This window comes from Lycium ferocissimum, chromosome 10 (assembly GCF_029784015.1).
Source record: "Lycium ferocissimum isolate CSIRO_LF1 chromosome 10, AGI_CSIRO_Lferr_CH_V1, whole genome shotgun sequence".
Taxonomy (NCBI): Eukaryota; Viridiplantae; Streptophyta; class Magnoliopsida; order Solanales; family Solanaceae; genus Lycium; species Lycium ferocissimum.
Window position 1 is genome coordinate 53329244 of NC_081351.1, and position 23255 is coordinate 53352498.

Consider the following 23255-nt stretch of genomic DNA (forward strand, 5'->3'; position numbering starts at 1 on the left):
TGCATTTTCTTCGGATGGATTAGGGTTTCCTGGTGGACTCCACGTAGAAGTCACCAAGGACAAAGAGTTGCAAATATTCTCCTTTTTAACTTGTCTGAGGGGATAGAATAAAGATTTTCTCGAAAATAAGAAATCTATACTACGTATTTCTTGTTTTCTTTCGGTGATGAGGAGAATATTGCTTTGCATGTTTTTCAAATTATGTATGCATAAATCGTAGACAATGACATTTCACCACTATTATTTGGAAAAAATTGAAAGAATTTTTATCATAATTTGATAAATTTAAGGTGTGTTTAGTATGACAGAAAATGTTTTCCACAAAAATATTTTCTCGGAAAAGAAGTGATTTTCCTACTCATTTTTTTTGTGTAATTGGTACGCAAGTTAAAAAATGTTATTTTTAGAGCATTTGAACATATTCAAAGCAAAACACTATAAGATTCTTGAATACATAGTGCAACGGCTGGTGGTAGGGGTGCTAGTAGGCGCACAGAGGGATGGTGGAAGGTAAGTAGGTGGGGGTTGGGAGTAGGCGGGAGGTGGGGGTAGGTGGGTGCGGGGTGGGAGTGTGGGGTGTGGGGGCGGGGGGTAGGTGGGTGATGGGGTGGATATATAGGGGGGTGCATTGGTGTGCTTTTATTGATTCGGAAAATATATTATCTCCTATTTTGAGGAATACATTTTCCATAGAAAAGGATGTTCCAAGATATTTAGTGCAACAAAAAAAAAAATTACAGAAAACATTTTCGTTCTCATTTCAAAGTTCAAACACGCCCTTCATATATACGTATCGTTTTCTGTATTTCTACCCCCGGCGTTTCATCATCAGTCACCATCCAACAAGGCAACTTGCAGCGTCTTCTTTTACTTCATTGCAAACGCAAATCATATTGCAAATAATTTACGATTATATCGTAATAAAATATAAGAATTAATACGTTCGTAGAATTGCTTAATCCAAGATAATACAAGTACGCGGTGCGTATATTAGATATTTAGATTTATTTTGCTTTTGTTTGTATTTATAATTAAGAGTTTACCCTTTTATGTGGTGTAAAAACATAATCACTAGTAGCCGTTATGGATCCCAACGCATGATACAACCTTACAATTCAGAAGGACGAACAGTCGTAGTGGGTTGACGCCCCGGTGCATCGCTTTTGAGCAATGGATGCCCAATTGAGGTTCTCCCATCGACTGATTTGGTTTGCCCTTCGATGGCATGTTGATAACCTACTGATTTTGCATGGCCTTAGTTGGCATGATAAAACTCTCGAACATAATGAAGTGATACTAGATAATAACTTCACTATTGATTTTACTGAGTTTCATGATTTACTCTGCTTATTGAATTTGAATTGTTTCACTGATACTGTTTCATAGTATTATATTTATTTTGCTTACTTTTGTTATATGAACTCTTGCCCCTAGATGTGTTAGGTAACAAAGAAGAGCAGGTACAGGGATATTGCATGGACAAGGTGTACCAGCTACTTTCATATTTTTAATGAGCTCACATGCTTTTTCCTAGGACCCTATTTTTTTTATTTTTTTTATTCACAGTAATTTTAGACTGTCCTGAATATTAGTTATTATTTCACTCTTCTTAGAAGCTCCATAGACAAATGTTAGTATCGCGACTCGCGAGTAATGTTTTGTCAATGTCAATGGTTGACTTGTTGGGTTATTGAGACGTGATCATTTATTGACTATAAATTTATTCAAATTAATTATTAAGCTAGAATTTAATCAATTATGTCTTGATCTTAATTATGCTTTAATGTTTCATTAAAGGAAATTGATGCATTAGTTGTCATGAGGTGCTTCCTGTGTGCTTCCTTAATTAGCATCGAACGTTTGTTGCGCTAGGTCGAATTTTGGGCCGTGACAATAGGAGAATATATATCACAAAGGTAGATATATTGTGTTGGAGAGAACGGGGGTAGAGAGAAGTCAACTAATTCTTTGAATTTGTGAATTAATTCAGTTGTCACTTCAACAATTTTCATTCGTGCATGGTGGCTAGTTGGCGCGTCACTTAACTATTTCATAAGTACCTGTACAGACATTGATAACTCTATCCTCTGAAAACTAGATAGACAGGTGGAAAAAAAACACCTTTTTTTTTTCTCGGTAGAGATCTGAATCCCGATTTTCTATGAATTTCTATCCTGCTTTATTAGAAGTAACAATTAGGTAACTCATATATGCTAGCTTCAACTTTCCATGACAAGAAAAGGTACATCTTTACAAAGAAGGCGAAAAACACAATATATAAGAATAAGAGAGGCAGCCTTTCTCTAAGGTGGAGTCCATCCACTAAAAAAATTGGAAATTAGTTATGAACTTTGTCGTTAAATTGTTCAAAACTAACAAAATTTTATAATAATCCAATGCTAAATAAGATTAGCGGGAGATTTTGGTGTTATCCATGGAATTTGTCTGGCTAGTTCCTGTTTTTTTAGTAGTGATCTAGGCAAAAGAATAAGTGTTAAAAGTTGATACATAAGAAGTGGAGGTCTGTTAACGGAATAGGGGCATAATTGAGCCAGCTTGCAAACGACGAAATCATTTTAGTTATATTTCTAATAGTTCAGAGGCAATGGAGGGTAACTTTATTAGTTCAGAAGCATTTTTGGTCCTTTATTCATAAATCAAATCCTTATTACTACTTCCTCTGTCCTAATTTGTATGGCATACTTTCTTTTTTTTAGCCAATCTCACAAAAAATGACACGTTTCTTTATTTGGTAATAATTTAACTTTAAATTTTACCTTGTACGCTTAACGATATGATTTATAATCACATAAATATCTTTGACTTGTTTTAGATTACAAGATTCAAAAGTCTTCTTTTATTTCTTAAACTCCATGACCAGTCAAACTACATTACATAAATTGGGACAGAGGGAGTATAACTTTAAGCTGTAGTTCTAATTCTAGCATTTGAAGTTGAAGAGTACTAGTCCTCGACTCAATTTTCATTTAGATGGTGAAGTTTTACTTTAACAGAAAAAAAGGTGAACTTTTACTTTAAATGGGTAAATTTGGGACAGTAAAATCTCCAAAAGAACACAAAGAAATGGTGAAACTAGGAGGTAAATCCACCACACAGAATCTAAGAAAGATGCTTCGCATGGTTTGCAAACAGGCAAAAATCTATGAATTGATTTATAGTAAAATGATATCAAATGAGAATATAAATGTCTTCCTTTGCTGAATTTGATTGATATCAAATCAGTGTCTTTGCAATCTGAAGTAGATCTATGTTAATTTTTCCTTCCATTTTTTTTCTTCTATTTTCGAGTCATTTTGTCCACCAAAATTTGTTACAAATTAAAAATTTAAGGCTTATTTGTTTGACTAATCGGAATTCTTAATTTAGATCATTCAGATATTAACCAACTACATTTGCTTAACCCATTTTTATAAAACCAAATAGTTAATTTAATGTTAAGTCCACAAATAGGATAATTTCCAATAAATTATTTAATGTGCAGATTTAGTGTACGTTATATCTTAACATTCAGATGCGTATTCAAATTCAAACGTATAATCTTAATAACAAAAAAATTACCTTAATCTGATCCTTAAACTAATCTGGCTCAAATTTTACAATCTCTCTCGTTGTAAATCTTTTCTAGTTAGTTGTCTTAGTAGACGTTTGGACATGCGATTTCATTTCATGAGATGAAATCAGCGTTTGGACATGCGATTTCATCTCTGATTTCATCTCATGAGATGAAATCTCAAATCATCCAAAAAGGCATGATTTGGGATTTGAAATCATAATTTCAAACAATATAAATGTAAAATTTGACCCATACGTTTATATTTTTGTAAAAAAAGACCCATAAGTTGGTAGATATATTTACCGATCATGTTTACCAACCCGGAAATGCATGCTCGACGTGAAGAGATTGGTCGTACCATGTGAGAGGATTATATTAAAGAGTAGTTACATTACTATTCATGTTAAATTTTCCTTTTTATTGAACTAAAGTTTGATCAATTGATGTTGTATTTTTCAGAAAGACCTTCTAGTAGCGTATTAATTTTATTATAACTATAATTTACTCATTTGGTAAGATTGTATAAGAATTGGAAAAAAATTGATGGTTTTCACAACTTGTGGGGTTTTTATGTTTATAAAAAAAACTGCAACTTGAGAAATCCAAATTACATGTCCAAACATGATTTCATCTCACGATTTTATCTCATGAGATGAAATCATGTCCAAACGGCTCCTTATAGAGTAGCTTTTTCATGAATGTCTCTTCTTCTTTTGTTTTGTTAAACAGTGAAAATTACTTTTACAAAGAAGTGGGGAAGTGTATCTACTGGTCAAATCAGTAGGCGACCAAATGATGTGCGATTTGAAGGAAAGGTATATTTAGCTTATAATGAAAATATAGAAAGTGGGGTTTTATGTATCATGTTTTACTAAATTAGTGTAAGCAATAGTTCGAAAAAATTAAGGTGAGAAAGACACGCTTCATGCAAGAAAATGGAAAGAACAGGAATTATCAATTGCCGTTGAGTATTAATGAAGCCCACGGAACTGCAAGAAAAAGATTTTCTTTTATCTCTTTTGCATATTTGACATCACCTAGTGGATCCCACAACAAAGTGGAGATAAATGAAGGTGAAATTTCCCCCCTAAACTAAAGCAATTAATCAAAATCATCGAGTTTTTCAATGGGTTCCGACTGTGTAACTTGTATAGTGTCATGATTTAGACATAGACTGCCGTTTAGGCCTGTCAGTAATTTTTTTTAGACACTTGAACTACGATTAATTTCATTGAGTACCTGAACGCATGATAATTTGTTTCTATTAGATATTTTGCGGTTCAAATTTTGAATTATTTTTGCGCGTGTTTTCAAGTACCCATTACGTAGATAAGTTAACCACTTAAAATATGTCACATCCTTTAATCATACGAATTATTCTCAATAAGCTGTAAAACCTCAAGCGTGTTCCAATTGCGGATGATGTATATAATTACAGGAAATGGCATATTTGATGTGGTTAACTTAACTATTTAATAGACGCTTGAAAACACACGCAAAAATAATTCAAAATTAGAACAAAAAATTATCCAATAGGAACACTTTATTATGTGATCAAGTGCTTCAATGGAAGAAGCCGTAGTTTGAGTGTCTAAATAAAATTTGCTGACAAAATTAAGTGATTTGCCTATGTATTAAGCCATTTCAATCGAAAGGTAGTGAACTAGTGATTGACACTTAGCCAACATCTATTCCCGCATGTACGTGTATATCAAAGTGCAGGCATATTATTTTGGGACAAATTTTATTATAAACTACTTTTTTAACGGGACCTTTTATCTTCATTCTCTTTTGATTATACATCATCTAGTCTGTACAAGGAGTCCTCCTTACGTTCTGTCTTAACTACCTGGGATTGCCAAGATGTTAGATTAGCACTAGGAATCCATATTAATAGGTGTAATATGTTCTTTTGCCCTAAACCTTCACATTTTTTGGAAGCTAGGAATTCGTGAAATACTGTTGGATATGCCCAACATTCAATTAAGCTTTGATGAAGTAAGGTTTTATATTCCTTCCTTCATAAATTCACATTTTCGATTATAATAATATCACCATGGGAAATGAAATTCTGGGTGGATGAATTAATTTTAAAAAATCCCGTTAAGAGAAATGGATAACATAACAAGACTTAGTGAATAACACAATAATTATCATATTATGACATGGTAATCAAGGTAGCGGAAGACAAAGCAAAGAATGATACAACCCAATATCCCACCAATCAGTGTCATGGTACTAGCATCTAAACTGAAATGAGTACAAGTAGAGGCATAGCCCAAGAAAGGTAATGCCACTTTAGTTTTACATAAAAATATTCTTCTCTAATAGTTTAAGATTTTAGAGGAGGTAATCACACAATTCAACACCGTTAAATCCACTTCCTAGCTTTGTTAATGTAATTAAATGTATCAGATTGTGTAATTAAGGTTTCAAGTTGGTTCAGACTAAACATTTTGACACAATATATATAGTAAAATTTTCACAAACAGCTACCTTTTAGCTCCTTCTAACAACCTATAACTACATGTTCTACATTTACAATTCATAGCTGGAGAACCTATATTTAGCTAGTAGATGCGTCGACTTAAATATAGGATAAATATAACGGAAATACACACGCTGAGAAAACTGAAAGTGCTATATTTATGGAAACAAAATCTACTCCAATTTAAATTAAAATCAGTTTTTAATGTTCCCTGATTCACGCAAATATCCTCCCATTCCATATCTGATCTCATATCTCATTCAAACAGCTAACAAATTCAAAAAAAATTGAATTCAAAAAGTACATTCATATTTTTAACCAAAAAAAAAAAGGTTCAAAAACTAGTTCATCAAAAACCTTTGAAAAATAACAATATCAAACCAGTGAACAGAACTCGTTTTAAACGACGAATATATATTTGAATTCATCTGTTGAAATATCGAATTCAAGTTGAGTTCATAATTGAGGTAACAATGTTTTCACTGCAACTTTTTTATTTTTTTTATTTTTCTGAAATTTTGAAAAATATAGTCAAAATATATCTGAAATATAGTCAACAGAAACCGAATAAGTAATATTGAACATAATAATCAAAAATACAATTAAAATATAGCCAAAATATAGTCATAATTGAGTTCATAATTGAGGTAACAACGTTTTCCGCAACTTTTTTTTTTTTTTTTTATTTTTTAAAATTTTTCTAAATATATGAAAAATATATTTGAAATATAGTCAACAGAAACCGGAATAAGTAATATTGAACATAATAATCAAAATACAATTAAAAATATAGCCAAAATATATATGAAAAACAACTATTAAAATATCAATCCAAAACATTAGGAATTGAAAATTCGGGTTCTATACCTCTAGTCCTCATCGGAATAGAAGCTTTCTTAGCCATTTCACTTGAATCTAACAAACAAAACCAAGAACAAACAGTGATAATTAATTATTTAGAGTTGCATTGCTGATTCAAACGAAAAAAAAAAAAACGAAAATATAAGTTAAATACACGGTGAAACGTAAAAATCAATATACAATCTTTGGGAATTAGATTTGAATTATGAGTGAAATTAATGAGTAGTTAATTAGAGATAAACAAGGAAGTTGAACTATTGTAAACTCGATTTGAAATTGGAGGAAATTAAGGGATATTGGCATGATGACGTGTATTTAGGGGGATAGAGAGAGACCTTTTTTTTTTTGCTTAAATTTAGGGGTGTGGGAAGTTATCAGATGAGTGGTAAAAAAGTTGTAGCTATAGGAAGTAAATATGTTATATTTTAGCTACTAAATATAATTATTGTAAAGTTTAATTATGTTCCATAAATAGATAATAATGTAAGATATGTCAAGTAAATTTTACATATATTATATATATATAGTCTACGACTCTATGCGACACTTTATTTATTCATTTATTTCGTTTAACATTTTCCATGAGATGACAGGATAATAATCTTTTAGTGTGCATATTCAATAACTAATTATGTAGTAATTAATTAAAAGAAAAATAATCGCGACTATTCTTTAAGGGCCAACAGTTCTCATTTTTAGCTTAAGCTGAAAGTTACTTCGCCTCAATTCTCAAATGGTAAAAACTCAATTTACACGGCATTTTTTCTTGCTCTCAACACTTCAAAGTTTATAACAATTTTAGAATAAATTTTACTTATTATTTTTATAAATGTTCCAAAAGGGATTATAGTCATAGCCATTCATTCTAGCCTGGAAGTCATTATCTAACTTTTCCGAGGCAAGCAAGCCAATTTTTTGATGGGCAAAGTCACATATTTTTCTTTTTTATGGCACTGATCACTTTGGACCACTGCAAAATTATGTTGACCTTTATAGTGTCTGATTTGCTTGTCATGGATATATGGTCTTTGAAAATTTTGGATTTTGCAACGAATTGGAGGGAAAATAGTTTTCCTCCGTTTATAATATTCATATTTATTGTAAGGGAAAAGGGTCAAAAATACCCCTCTACTTTGAAAAAGGGCTAAAAATATCCTCCGAACTTATTTTGGGTAAAAAATATCCCTTTCATGCTTAAAGTTTTCAAATATACCCCCGTCTTGATAGAAATTATCCCCCAAATAATCCGAAATTCTTTTTTAAACCGGCTTCATCATTTAAACCCGACCCAACTAAAAAATAACCCATAAGATCCCCTTATTCCCCCAATATGTAGGTATGAAGTTTGAGGGAATAAGGGGACCTTATGGGTTACTATTTAGTTGGGTTGTGTTTAAATGATGGAACGGGTTTAAAAAATAATTTTGGGTTATTTTGGGGGATAATTTCCATCAAAACAGGGGTATATTTGAAAACTTTAAGGACGGGAGGGATATTTTTGTCCCAAAATAAGTTCGAAGGATATTTTTAGCCCTATTTCCAAAGTAGAGGGATATTTTTGACCCTTTTCCCTTATTGTAAAGCACTTCTGAAAAACAAAAATCCTTAATTCCTAGTTGGTCAAGTTGCTCTAAGGAGTAAGGCCTCATTAGTTTGCGCTTAATGAAAGTATGAATCTGAATGGTTCAAGTCTTAGGTCATTAAATGCATTTATTTACATTAATATCTAAGCACTTATTTGATCTGAAGAGGTCTTAATTTCACCTTCTCAATAATGATTTTCTTATTTTATTTATGAATTACTAAGTTGTCGAATATATCTCAAATTATCCTATTTTTTGAAGTGTTGCCGTTTTAAATTTTGGAAATGACAAATAACCTAAAAAGAGATCATTTTCTATCACTATTGTCCTTGAAATACTAGTACCTCTTCTTTTAACTGATACTTTTTTCTATTGGATGCACCTCCATGGCTCCATCATTTCTTTTGCACATATTTAAATTTAAAAATAGGGAAAAGGGTCAAAAATGCCCCTCTACTTTGGGAAAAGGGCTAAAAAAAAACCTCCAAACTAATTTTGGGTCAAAAATACCCCTCCCGTCATTAAAGTTTTCAAATATACCCCTATCTTAAAGGAAATCCGCAACATAACCCGATTTTATTTTTAAACCCGCTCTATTTAAAACCGACCCAACTACATAAAAAATCCATATGCGACCAACTTGTTCGCGAGTCCTATATCCGGAGCCACTAGGCACGTTAAGGGGGCAACCCACATGCATTTTCTATTTAGTTTGGTCGGTTTTAAATGGAGCGGGTTTAAAAATGATGTCGCGTTATGTTGCGGATTTCTGTTAAGACAGGGATATATTTGAAAACTTTAATGACGGGAGGGGTATTTTTGACCCAAAATTAATTTGGATGATATTTTTAACCCTTTTCCCTAAGTAGAGGGGCATTTTTTACCCTTTTCCCTTAAAACTATAAATAAAAAAGATAAAGAAACTACTAAGTTGGTAATCTTAAAAAGAAGGTTAAGTAACCTACATTAATTAAATTTCATCAATATTACAAAACAACTTTACGCTATAAATGTATATAACTTAAAATTTACATCTATTATTTAAGCTTACGATGGGAATTAACTTAGAATTGATATGTTCTATTCTTGAAATATTTTATCTTTTTGAAGGGGCGTGCAAGCCAAGATTTTAATGGTTTGGTCACTTACTCCTCTTTTTTGTGGCATTTATAGTGGATCACTTGAAAGGTCCTTTGGCGCAATTTGGTTTCTAATTGTTGGTTTTTACAAACTTTTGAATTTTTGTAATGAAACTTAAATGTATTCCCCTTTGGCCATCGAAAGGGGATAGTATTACTATTTGGGATCGTCTCCTGCAATTGAAGACTCCATTACTTTGTAGGTGATCCTTGTTGGGTTTTTTGGTGTGAACGGAAAATGGAGGTTTTATTTTTTGCGTCTTTTTTTAAAAAGCAAGGTCTATGTATTGTTACCGGGACTCATTTATTAATAATAATTCAAAGAAAACAAATTTCTTTACAATCAATGCAGAATGTAATAAATTAGAACTAGCTGCTATTAAATTTGAATTTATTACTATACTAATAGCCTATGAGAAAAGACATCATTTAACCCTTGAACTTGTGTTGAAAACTCAGGTTTGAAGAGCAAACTTAACTTGTATTTATTTACCCCCTTAACAACTTTCATCCCAATTATTTACCACCCTAAGAAAATAATACCACTCTCACAATGGGAGGTGCATTTTTTCGCGCCCACGCGTCATTCACATCATTGCTACGTCGTTCCATGTCAAAAATGACTAACCCTTCATTTTTTGTTTTCTCTTTATTATTTTTTCTCTTTCTTCTTCTTTCCTCCTTCTCTCTCTTCTTCTTCTTCTCTCTCCAACACCGTCCCCCGCTTTTGGCCGCCGCCACACCTCCGCCACCGCCTTTCTTGCCGCCGCACCGCCGCTACAAAATAATCAATACTAAAAAATTACCAACCCTTCATTTTTTATTTTTCTCTTCCCTCTTCTTTCTCCTCAGACCATAAACACCCATAAGAATAACACCACAAGAACAACACCCACCATCACCCCACCAAATTTCATCCCATTTTTTTTCAAATTCGTCCAAATTGATTATTTTGATTGTTATTGTTGGCTATTATTATTATTATTATTATTATCATTTTTTGGTTTCTTGATTTTGATTTTTGTTTTCCATTTCTTCCATAATCATTATTCCATAAACCACCACCATCTTCTTCACAACCCCTCTCCCTCAGCCACGCCCCGCCCCCACAGGGCCCCTCCCCCACCATCTTCACAACCCCCCACCCGAATCCACGCCCCGCCCCCTCCCCCACCACGCCACGCCCTCCCCCCACCCCGTTGTTGGGCCCACGATTAGTCCCCCGCCCCTTCCCCACCACGCAAAATGATCCCCTCCCCCCCCATTTCGTCACGTCTTCCCACCCCATCCCCAATTGGTAATCCGCGGACCCGCCCCCACCACCAATTCCTCTTTCTCTCTATATTCTCATCATTCTTTTCTTACCATTTTTGGTTTCTTGATTTTGATTTTTGTTTTCTTTCAAAAATAAAATTATGAAATAATGATTATGGATGATTTTGAGAAGGAATGGGATGAAATTTGGTGGGGTGATGGTGGTGGTGGTGGGTGTGAGTGTGGGTTAAAGATGCGGGTGTTGTTGTTATGGGTGGTTATGGTAGGATGAGAGAAAGATAAGAAGAGAAAAATAAAAAAAGGAAGGGTGAAGAAGATGGTGGTGGGGGCGGGGGTTGTGGGGTGAAGAAGAGGGGGGCGGGGGTCTTGTGGGGTGGGGTGGGGTGGAGAGAAAAAATAATTAATTATTTTTAATTATATATTATTTTTATTTTATTTTTAATTATATAATAATATATATCTATATATATCGGCGGGCCCACCTTTCCCTCTCTTATTTTTTTTTTTTTTTTTTTTTTTTGCCACGTCGGCTCTCGGGGTGGTAAATAATTGGGATGAAAGTTGTTAAGGGGGAGTAAATAAATACAAGTTAAGTTTAGTTGCTAAACTGAGTTTTCGTGCCAAGTTCAAGGGTTAAATGATGTCTTTTCTCAATAGCCTATTTGGCCAAGTTTTTGGGAGGCCCAAAGTGCTTATTGTTAAAAAGTGAGGTGTTTGGTCAACATTTTGGGAAAAAATAAGTGACAGTAGCATGTTGTTTTTAAGTTAAAAGATCAATGATGGTAATGCGAGCTTATGGTGGGACAACCGAAATAGTGGCTATGGGAGCCATTGCGAAATTATCTCGGTCCACTAACGATCAAAGACATCTCAACACGTGAAGGAGGCCTAATATTCCTAAAACACCCTTTTCGTGGTCTAATCTTGTCTAATCTATAGTCTATAGTCTACGATAACGGATGATTCGGTTATTTAATTGACGAGTTTTAGTCCTCATTTGACATTCGAGGACGAATGTTCTAAAGGAGGGGAGAATGTTAGACCCCGTATTTTTATACGTCGAGTTATTCGCGAAAGAATCAACGTGAGATAGAAACTTCGGATTTTAATTTCTAAACTAGAACTAATCGGTTACAAATTTTACTTAATACAAAAATGTTATTGGAGATTAGGAATTACTTAAGTGTGGTGTTAAGTAAAAATTGGTGACAATAATGAGCCAACAAGATAACATTGGGGACATCATTTAATGTCTAATGCAAGATGACTCACAACTCCACACTTCATTCCCAAATCGAAAATTAAGAGATGAGACAACATGTGAGGTCTTAGTGGATGACTCACACTTCCAATACTCATTAAAAATTCGAAATTAGAGGGAGAGAGACATTTCCTCTTCAACCAAAATCTGAAAAATTGAGAAAGAGAGACAATTCATAGTGGGAAGCATTATAAAACAAAAAAATATGATCTTGAAGGTGGACATTTCTTAGTGGACACGTGAGGGAGCATTATGCTGCCCATAAACATCATCTTGGAGGACTAAAACAAGTCATTCATCACCATATCATCTTCCACCAACTAGAACTTAGAGAGAGAAGCTCTCATGCCCTAAAGAGAGAGAGAGAGAGAGAGAGAGAGAGAGAGAGAGAGAGAGAGCTACACGGCCATGGCTATGGCAGCCACCAAGGGAAGCTCACGGCTAGATCCTCTTCTCCCCACCTTCTACCATATTAAGTTGATGAATCTCAAGTCTAATTAGAGGAAGAAAGCAGGAGTACAAAGTACAACAGCCCTGGCAGATTTTTTTTTTTTTTGGAACAACTTAAGTTTCTAAGGTGTCCTAATTTAATTTGAGGTAAGATTTCATTTTTTGTTATAAGATTGGGGTTAATGATGTTGTAATGGAAATATTAAGTTGTATTATGTGAAGTTGGAAGTAAGAAAATTGTTTGATTAAAGTTGGCATTAAAAGTGGGCAGATTTGGAGTTGTTTTACTCGGGTTGAGTTTGCTTAGTTGTTGTCATTATTATGGTATGATATTTGTAGATAATTTGCTTATGTTGAAGGGCTGAAAATATGGTTATTGACATGTATAGGTGTTGTTGTCAATGGTAAAATTATACTTGATTCCATGTGTTTGTGATTTTTGTGGAATAAAGGCCGAAAACTGTATTTCGATGTTGTAGTGTTGATGGACTATTTTGGGCTTGCCATTGGAACGAAATTGAAGTAATTTCGTATACATGGATGGTTGTTGTTATTAATGTTATGAATTACGTGTTAAAGGTGAAAGGAAAGTTTAAATCATATTAGAACTTGTTATGATATTAGAACAGTTTCCTTGCATATAGTAGTCGATGTTGTTGTTGTTGTGGGCTGTTTTGCTAAGGTTTTTGGTGGAATTAATGGACTGATTTTCTTTAATAAATATGGTTGTTACTATCATAGATCTCATGGTAAAAAGAATGAAAAGAATTGGAAGGTTAAAGGTGAAGTTATGTTAGTATGAAAAGGGTTGAATCTATGATTTTATGTGAGTGATGTTGAAGCATGGTGTAGCCGTGTGTGGACTGTTTTGTGAAGAAGTTAGTGAACTGTTTTTACTTGATATTTTGATTGTTATTATCATGAATTTTATGATGGAAATGAAGGTGTTTAATGGTTGGAGTTGAAACTAAAGTCATTTGTGAGTTGTTTTAAGGATTATAAAAATGACGATATAGCGTAGTTGCGTATGAATTGATGTTGTACTTGTCGTGTGGATAGCTGGTCATAACTTACTGAAATTATATGAAAAGAAGACATGAAATGATGTATAAAAATCGCATGTGGTTGGCTTAGTATGTTCGTAAACGTTTGCAAGAATTCCGAACATCGTTATGTTGTCGGTTAGAGACTGTTTTGGACATGTTGTGGTAGTGGACTGTTTTGGACTTGTGTTTTCATTAAGTTGGAAAGAATAATTATAAGTTAAGAGTATACATCATATTGTATGTTGGATGGGCTGTTATAAGTTGTTACATACAAACGTTAAGGCTACAAACTAATAAAAGTAACTTGAGAATGTCGTAGCCGTATGTGAATCGTTATTGCATGTTATGAATGTGGGCTGTTTAGAATATTGTGTGGGCTGTCCGGATTGGTATTGAACACATAATTATTGATGTTGGATTGGTAGTATGTGGTTGGTTTAGATACAAGAGAAAACATCGCCTAAACATCTAGAAAGGAGTTACTAACGTTAGAATACGTTTGAATCTCCCCGTAGCTTAACCATAGTTGTTGGCGTCTTAATATAGGTTGAAGTATTATTGGGTAGCGTACACATATTGTGTGACGAATAAGCACTAAAGACCTTGTCCGATCGGAAGCACTTCGAAGGAAAAAGCTTTGGCGTGAAAGTTCGTGACACTGTTCGGCATTGAGGTAGGTTACGGTTTACTTTATGTCTAGACTCCGGTTAGCGAAACGTATGTAAATAGTAGTGATTGACGGGGAAAGCATGATAGGCCTTCGGGCATGGTGTGGAGGTAAATTCCATCTAGGTTGGTATTTTCTGTGGGCTTGTCGCCATTATTGTTATCTTGTTATGTGGGCTTGTGCCATTATTGATTATGTGGGCTCGTCGCCATTATTACGATATTGTTATGTGTTGTCATTGTATTGTGATTTCATGTATTTGATATAATTCTCTCTCTCTTGTTATCCCACTGGTCATATGGAAGAGGAAGGTTATTAACCGAGAATTGAATATTGAATTGCAATTCCTAGTATGAATCTATGGAACCTATGATTGCGGTGATTATTGAGGTTGATTCCATGCGAGGCATGCATCCCATATTCTATGTGCTATGTGATGTAATTATCACCTAGTTGTATCTTTATCACATACTAGCTCCTCATTATGAAAGGGAAGGGTAATATTGATGATTCGTGGGCAATAATATGACTTGTACTTGTTTATATATGGTGATATAGTTGATATCATGCATGACATGCTTTCATATTACTCTTATGTTGTTATAATGGTGAGGAGAGTGATTGAGAGACTCCGAGGTCTTTGCGGGAGAGAGGGTAGAAAGAGAGATGAGTGTTTGTTGCCCGAGGTTTCTTGCGGGAACGATGGAGTGTCCGATGCCCGAGGTCTTTGCCGGGATCGTGAGAGTGTGCTCGTGATCCGAGGTTATATTCGGAGCGAGTGGTACATGGACTTCGCGGGTCCCCCATGGGTCATGACTATGAGGCATTGCCATAGCATGTGTGTACGGGAGTGGAGTGTGAGAGGTGACTACCGCATTGCATAACATTTACATAGCACGACATTGCATTGCATAGCACTCCATTTGAATGGTCATTCATGTCATTGCATGGCACATTCTCTCGATTGATTCTTGATTTGTGAATTACCGAGTTGTTGTTTGTGAGTATTTATTTTAAACTTGGATGGAATCGAGGTTTATAGAATTCTCCCTAGGCTTATAATCCGAGATATTGAGATCCTTGTGACTATCGTTAATGCAAGACTTTCTCATGTGCTAGATGTGTACCGTGTTTGATTACTTATATGTTTTACTTGTTAGTTGCTTCTTGTTTATATGCGTGAACTAACCATTGTCGGCCTATGATACCTACGAGCCTAGTGTTGTGCTCATACTACTCTTGCTACACTCCTTCCGGAGTGTAGAGTTATTTTGGTGATGTTCGGAGTCTCACGACCGTTTCGAGGCATTCGTCAAAGACGTTTGGGTGAGCTATTGCAACCCGCAGTCTCTCCTTAGATTTCTCGTTGTTCTCTATCCTTAAACGAAGTCGTATCCGGTTTGAGTCCGTTATCTATTCAAATTGTAAACTTCTTAGAAGCTCTTGTATGAGTCTAGACCGATTTTGGGAATTTCTTATAATAAAAGTATTTATTCCGCATGTTGTATCAAATTAAGGTAGTTATCGAAGGGTTCGCCCACCGGGGAGGGTTAGTGTGGGTGCCCGCATGATCCATGATTTGGGTCGTGACAAGTTGGTATCAGAGCTTAGGTTACCCGGTCTATAAGTACAAGAGCAATGTCTAGTAGAGTCCTACTTATGGGTGTGTTGCGCGCCACACTTATAATTGGGAGGCTATGGGACATCTAGGAAACTTCAGATTCTTTCATTATTTCGTGCTACTTCATTCAAATTGGTATCTAGTTGATCCCAATTGGTATCTGAACTTCTTTGTTTTACCTTCTCCCGGATGATGGGAACTCATCCTTAAATTCTTGCGCGAACGGTTGTTTCCGACATGTGGTACAAGACGAGTTGTGTTGTCCTAATTTAGATGCGTGACTAAGTTCGGTTTCTAGATATGACTTGAGGTTTGTTTGTGTGGAGTCGTGATTAGGCTCGTTATTGTGAGGTTGGTTGAAGAGATGGGAGAGGTGATTCATAGGGTCATAGGATCTCCATATTTATAGTATTGGGTTTTCTCGAAAGGGGCAAGAGTGCATTTATGGCTTAATAAGAGCGATTTGTTCGATGATATGATCGGTTTTAGGAAGCGTATAGCAAAGTAAGAGTTCTTATGGTATTTTGGTAAGAGTGTTATTTTGATGATGTGACAAATGCGTAAAAAAAAAAAAAAAAAAAAAAAAAAAAAAAATGCTCAGATAAATCAATCTTCACTATAGGAACGGAATAATTGGTATCTGATACGTTTATGAGATAAGTTGCAAAGTGTGCGTGTGCACAAATTGTATAGGCTATGAAATGTGGAGTTGGCTTAAATTTGATTAGTATTGTGATAGCAGAATATAATTAGTGGTTGTGAGTTCGTTCGAAAATGGTTTTCGATAGAAATCAGGTTGCAGTGTTACTTATGATAAGTGAAGTCTAGTGGAATAGAGGTAGTGTTCATTCACTTGTAAAGTGTGTTCGTGGGTTCACTTAGCATCTTCGAGGTTAGTGATGATAGAGGGAATTGTTGAAGCCAAGAGTGTTGATTCGTGGGCATTTTCATAGTGGGTTGGTATTAGGGTAGTGTTAAAGTCGTATAGGCGTTGGTCCGTCGAACTTGTCGTAGGCTAATGGGAGCCGGTTGATCGACAATTAGAAACAACTCTTGCGTTGGACAAGGATGGAGGTATAGTTGAAGGATTATCGGGTCTTTGCATCTAAGTTTTCGAATGAGAATTATCGGAAAGTTGTGCAAAGGTTAAATCTTTAGGATTTCTTTGATTTTGAATACAATGACTTAGGGTTGACCAAAGGCCAAAAAAAAAAAAAAAAAAAAATATAAAAAAAAAAAAAATATACACGGTTAGTTAGATGTGTATGGTTCGGTATAGTTAAGTAAGGGGTTGGTTATTCATACGTGAGCACCTTTTTGAGGACTATTGAATAAGGCATGGGTCAATGGAATTATTTACGGTAACAGAATGATGATGGTGTGACTAGTACTAATGGTGAAAGACTTTTAGATATCGGTGATCACGTTAGTGAACTTATGAACTAAGGTAAAAGGGGAATTATTTCCATTAAGGATTTTTGGCAAGGGTACTTCGACGAAAGAATATGAGAATATTAACAGGTTTGAGAAACAAATCGGTCGTTTTGAAAATCGATTCTCTTTTTGGCGTATCGTCCATTCTAGAAGCTCCGTAGTATTTATTTTGACCTGCTTGCAAAAATTAAAGTCAACGGATATCATTTGATTCACTTTGGGAGAAGGCTTCACTATGAAAATTTTGAAATTCAATTATTTGGATAAATTATTTATTTTGGGGAAACGTGTTTCGATTGAACCGTTAGATCCGTATCGTAATTTCGGATTAAAATGGTAGCAACAAGTCTCCTCGCGTTTCGCCATCGTATGAGGGAGATATAACAATTTTACTAAAGGAATTTATGGCCATTGGTTTTTAAGTGTAATTTTGCTTAAAAGTTTTGAAATTCTACTAGCGAAATTCGTGTTAAAAATCTGCATTATTTTTAAAACTTGAAACCACCATATCTCATTCATTATAAGGTCAAATTGAGTGATTCAAAAGCCTAACTTGAGTGAAATTTCACAAGGAATTCGTTGGAGGCATCAAAATAGAGTTTAGGGATCAGTTGGCACAAGAAACGAGATGGAACAGCTGGGCATTTTTGTTATAAATGTTGGATTGTAGTGGGGATAAAGGATAAAAATAATTTGGTTATTGGATTAGTGCTAATGATAGCACTTCCACTCGTGGCAACAAGGAATTAAGCAGTGTATGACTTTTCCTTTCAAAATGTTGGTGGCAGATTTAGTGGCATGTAATTATTGTGAGAGTATTATTATATACATAAAAAGGAACCCCACATTAGAAAAGTGATTAAAAGTAAGGTTCATTTTAGTTGGACAAGTTCTCAAAAGAATAATATATATAATGTTGCTTTTTTTCTTGATATTATGGACTTAGGAAATTTATTTTTTTTAAATTATACGAGTAAGGCAATAAATATATTTTCTTGATTCAACGTTTTTCATATTTAAGGGGGACAAGAAGTACACATTGTTTATCACAAAATAAAAGGGCAATGAGTCACATGGTGAGCAACAGTATGATTAATTAATGGGTGACTCACATTTAGTGATTTAAAAAAAAATGGGCTTATAGTGACGACTTCTGCGGAGATCACTATAAGAATTTTATTTGGAGTTATCAAAATTGGTTGGAAATTAGTGGATCAGTTTGTTGGGATCACTTAAGGTTGCTCCACTAAAGCAAGGAGTCTTTCCTGGCAAGAGTAAGTTGTGATTTCGGGTTGGTCTTGATGTGTTCCTAAGAAATCGTGGTACGAAGAAAAATTAAGAAGGGTGAAAGAAAGGGTTAGTGGAATCAGAATACTTTACCAGTTCAGAGTGGGCAAGGTTTGTGTCTTAGTCTAAGGTTGGTGTGGTTCTAAGGAAAATTATGGGGCCTATCGATAACGTTCATAGGTTTGGTTATATAGGATTAGAACATTTTGACAAAAGCAGTGCTTATATTCGGAAACCGAGGATGGGGGAAAATTTGAATTTGGAAATATGAAAATTAGGTCTTTTATCTAAGTTAGAGGGAGTTCCGGCTAGTAGGAGAGAGAGCAGTGTTTATGATGCATTCCGTAGAGGTTTCCCGCATTGTCCTATCAAGGATTCTTTAGTTACCGTCAGCTTTCATTCTCTCTTGTCGCTCGAGGACGAGCGATTGTTTAATTGGTATCTGATGTAACGACCCATTTGGTCGTTTAGCACTTTTAGGCCTAATATTCCTAAAACACCCTTTTCGTGGTCTAATCTTGCTGTCTATAGTCTACGATAACGGATGATTCGGTTATTTAATTGACGAGTTTTAGTCCTCATTTGACATTCGAGGACGAATGTTCTAAAGGAGGGGAGAATGTTAGACCCCGTATTTTTATACGTCGAGTTATTCGCGAAAGAATCAACGTGAGATAGAAACTTCGGATTTTAATTTCTAAACTAGAACTAATCGGTTACAAATTTTACTTAATACAAAGATGTTATTGGAGATTAGGAATTACTTAAGTGTGGTGTTAAGTAAAAATTGGTGACAATAATGAGCCAACAAGATAACATTGGGGACATCATTTAATGTCTAATGCAAGATGACTCACAACTCCACACTTCATTCCCAAATCTGAAAATTAAGAGATGAGACAACATGTGAGGTCTTAGTGGATGACTCACACTTCCAATACTCATTAAAAATTCGAAATTAGAGGGAGAGAGACATTTCCTCTTCAACCAAAATCTGAAAAATTGAGAAAGAGAGACAATTCATAGTGGGAAGCATTATAAAACAAAAAAAAATATGATCTTGAAGGTGGACATTTCTTAGTGGACACGTGAGGGAGCATTATGCTGCCCATAAACATCATCTTGGAGGACTAAAACAAGTCATTCATCACCATATCATCTTCCACCAACTAGAACTTAGAGAGAGAAGCTCTCATGCCCTAAAGAGAGAGAGAGAGAGAGAGAGAGAGAGCTACACGGCCATGGCTATGGCAGCCACCAAGGGAAGCTCACGGCTAGATCCTCTTCTCCCCACCTTCTACCATATTAAGTTGATGAATCTCAAGTCTAATTAGAGGAAGAAAGCAGGAGTACAAAGTACAAACCCACAGCAGATTTTTTTTTTGGAACAACTTAAGTTTCTAAGGTGTCCTAATTTAATTTGAGGTAAGATTTCATTTTTTGTTATAAGATTGGGGTTAATGATGTTGTAATGGAAATATTAAGTTGTATTATGTGAAGTTGGAAGTAAGAAAATTGTTTGATTAAAGTTGGCATTAAAAGTGGGCAGATTTGGAGTTGTTTTACTCGGGTTGAGTTTGCTTAGTTGTTGTCATTATTATGGTATGATATTTGTAGATAATTTGCTTATGTTGAAGGGCTGAAAATATGGTTATTGACATGTATAGGTGTTGTTGTCAATGGTAAAATTATACTTGATTCCATGTGTTTGTGATTTTTGTGGAATAAAGGCCGAAAACTGTATTTCGATGTTGTAGTGTTGATGGACTATTTTGGGCTTGCCATTGGAACGAAATTGAAGTAATTTCGTATACATGGATGGTTGTTGTTATTAATGTTATGAATTACGTGTTAAAGGTGAAAGGAAAGTTTAAATCATATTAGAACTTGTTATGATATTAGAGCAGTTTCCTTGCATATAGTAGTCGATGTTGTTGTTGTTGTGGGCTGTTTTGCTAAGGTTTTTGGTGGAATTAATGGACTGATTTTCTTTAATAAATATGGTTGTTACTATCATAGATCTCATGGTAAAAAGAATGAAAAGAATTGGAAGGTTAAAGGTGAAGTTATGTTAGTATGAAAAGGGTTGAATCTATGATTTTATGTGAGTGATGTTGAAGCATGGTGTAGCCGTGTGTGGACTGTTTTGTGAAGAAGTTAGTGAACTGTTTTTACTTGATATTTTGATTGTTATTATCATGAATTTTATGATGGAAATGAAGGTGTTTAATGGTTGGAGTTGAAACTAAAGTCATTTGTGAGTTGTTTTAAGGATTATAAAAATGACGATATAGCGTAGTTGCGTATGAATTGATGTTGTACTTGTCGTGTGGATAGCTGGTCATAACTTACTGAAATTATATGAAAAGAAGACATGAAATGATGTATAAAAATCGCATGTGGTTGGCTTAGTATGTTCGTAAACGTTTGCAAGAATTCCGAACATTATTATGTTGTCGGTTAGAGACTGTTTTGGACATGTTGTGGTAGTGGACTGTTTTGGACTTGTGTTTTCATTAAGTTGGAAAGAATAATTATAAGTTAAGAGTATACATCATATTGTATGTTGGATGGGCTGTTATAAGTTGTTACATGCAAACGTTAAGGCTACAAACTAATAAAAGTAACTTGAGAATGTCGAAGCCGTATGTGAATCGTTATTGCATGTTATGAATGTGGGTTGTTTAGAATATTGTGTGGGCTGTCCGGATTGGTATTGAACACATAATTATTGATGTTGTATTGGTAGTATGTGGTTGGTTTAGATACAAGAGAAAACATCGCCTAAACATCTAGAAAGGAGTTACTAACGTTAGAATACGTTTGAATCTCCCCGTAGCTTAACCATAGTTGTTGGCGTCTTAATATAGGTTGAAGTATTATTGGGTAGCGTACACATATTGTGTGACGAATAAGCACTAAAGACCTTGTCCGATCGGAAGCACTTCGAAGGAAAAAGCTTTGGCGTGAAAGTTCGTGACACCTGTTCGGCATTGAGGTAGGTTACGGTTTACTTTATGTCTAGACTCCGGTTAGCGAAACGTATGTAAATAGTAGTGATTGACGGGGAAAGCATGATAGGCCTTCGGGCATGGTGTGGAGGTAAATTCCATCTAGGTTGGTTGATATTGTCGCCATTATTGTGTTATGTGGGCTTGTCGCCATTATTGTATGATATGTGGGCTCGTCGCCATTATTACGATATTGTTATGTGAGTGTCATTGTATTGTGATTTCATGTATTTGATATAATTCTCTCTCTCTTGTTATCCCACCGGTCATATGGAAGAGGAAGGTTATTCGAGAATTGAATATTGAATTGCAATCCCTAGATATGAATCTATGGAACCTATGATTGCGGTGATTATTGAGGTTGATTCCATGCGAGGCATGCATCCCATATTCTATGTGCTATGTGATGTAATTATCACCTAGTTGTATCTTTATCACATACTAGCTCCTCACATATGAAAGGGAAGGGTAATATTGATGATTGAGTTTTTGGGCAATAATATGACTTGTACTTGTTTATTGCATATTGGTGATATATGCGATATCATGCATGACATGCTTTCATATTACTCTTATGTTGTTATAATGGTGAGAGAGTGATTGAGAGACTCCGAGGTCTTTGCGGAGAGGGTAAAAGAGAGATGAGTGTTTGTTGCCCGAGGTTTCTTGCGGGAACGATGGAGTGTCCGATGCCCGAGGTCTTTGCGGGATCGTGAGAGTGTGCTCGTGATCCGAGGTTATATTCCGGAGCGAGTGGTACATGGACTTCGCGGGTCCCCCATGGGTCATGACTATGAGGCATTGCCATAGCATGTGTGTACGGGAGTGGAGTGTGAGAGGTGACATGCATTGCATAACATTTACATAGCACGACATTGCATTGCATAGCACTCCATTTGAATGGTCATTCATGTCATTGCATGGCACATTCTCTCGATTGATTCTTGATTTGTGAATTACCGAGTTGTTGTTTGTGAGTATTTATTTTAAACTTGGATGGAATCGAGGTTTATAGAATTCTCCCTAGGCTTATAATCCGAGATATTGAGATCCCTTGTGACTATCGTTAATGCAAGACTTTTCATGTGCTAGATGTGTGTACGTGTTTGATTACTTATGCTTACTTGTTAGTTGCTTCTTGTTTATATGCGTGAACTAACCATTGTCGGCCTATGATACCTACGAGCCTAGTGTTGTGCTCATACTACTCTTGCTACACTCCTTCGGAGTGTAGAGTTATTTTCGTGTGATGTTCGAGTCTCACGACCGTTTCGAGGCATTCGTCAAAGACGTTTGGGTGAGCTATATTGCAACCCGAGTCTCTCCTTAGATTTCGTTGTTCTCTATCCTTAAACGAAGTCGTATCCGGTTGAGTCCGTTATCTATTCAAATTGTAAACTTCTTAGAAGCTCTTGTATGAGTCTAGACCAGATTTTGGGAATTTCTTATAATAAAAGTATTTATTCCGCATGTTGTATTGGCCATGGCGATGCTTGCAATCCTTTTGCGATCGAACTTCCTCGCTTACTCCTCGTATTGAGACCATTCTTGTTAAATG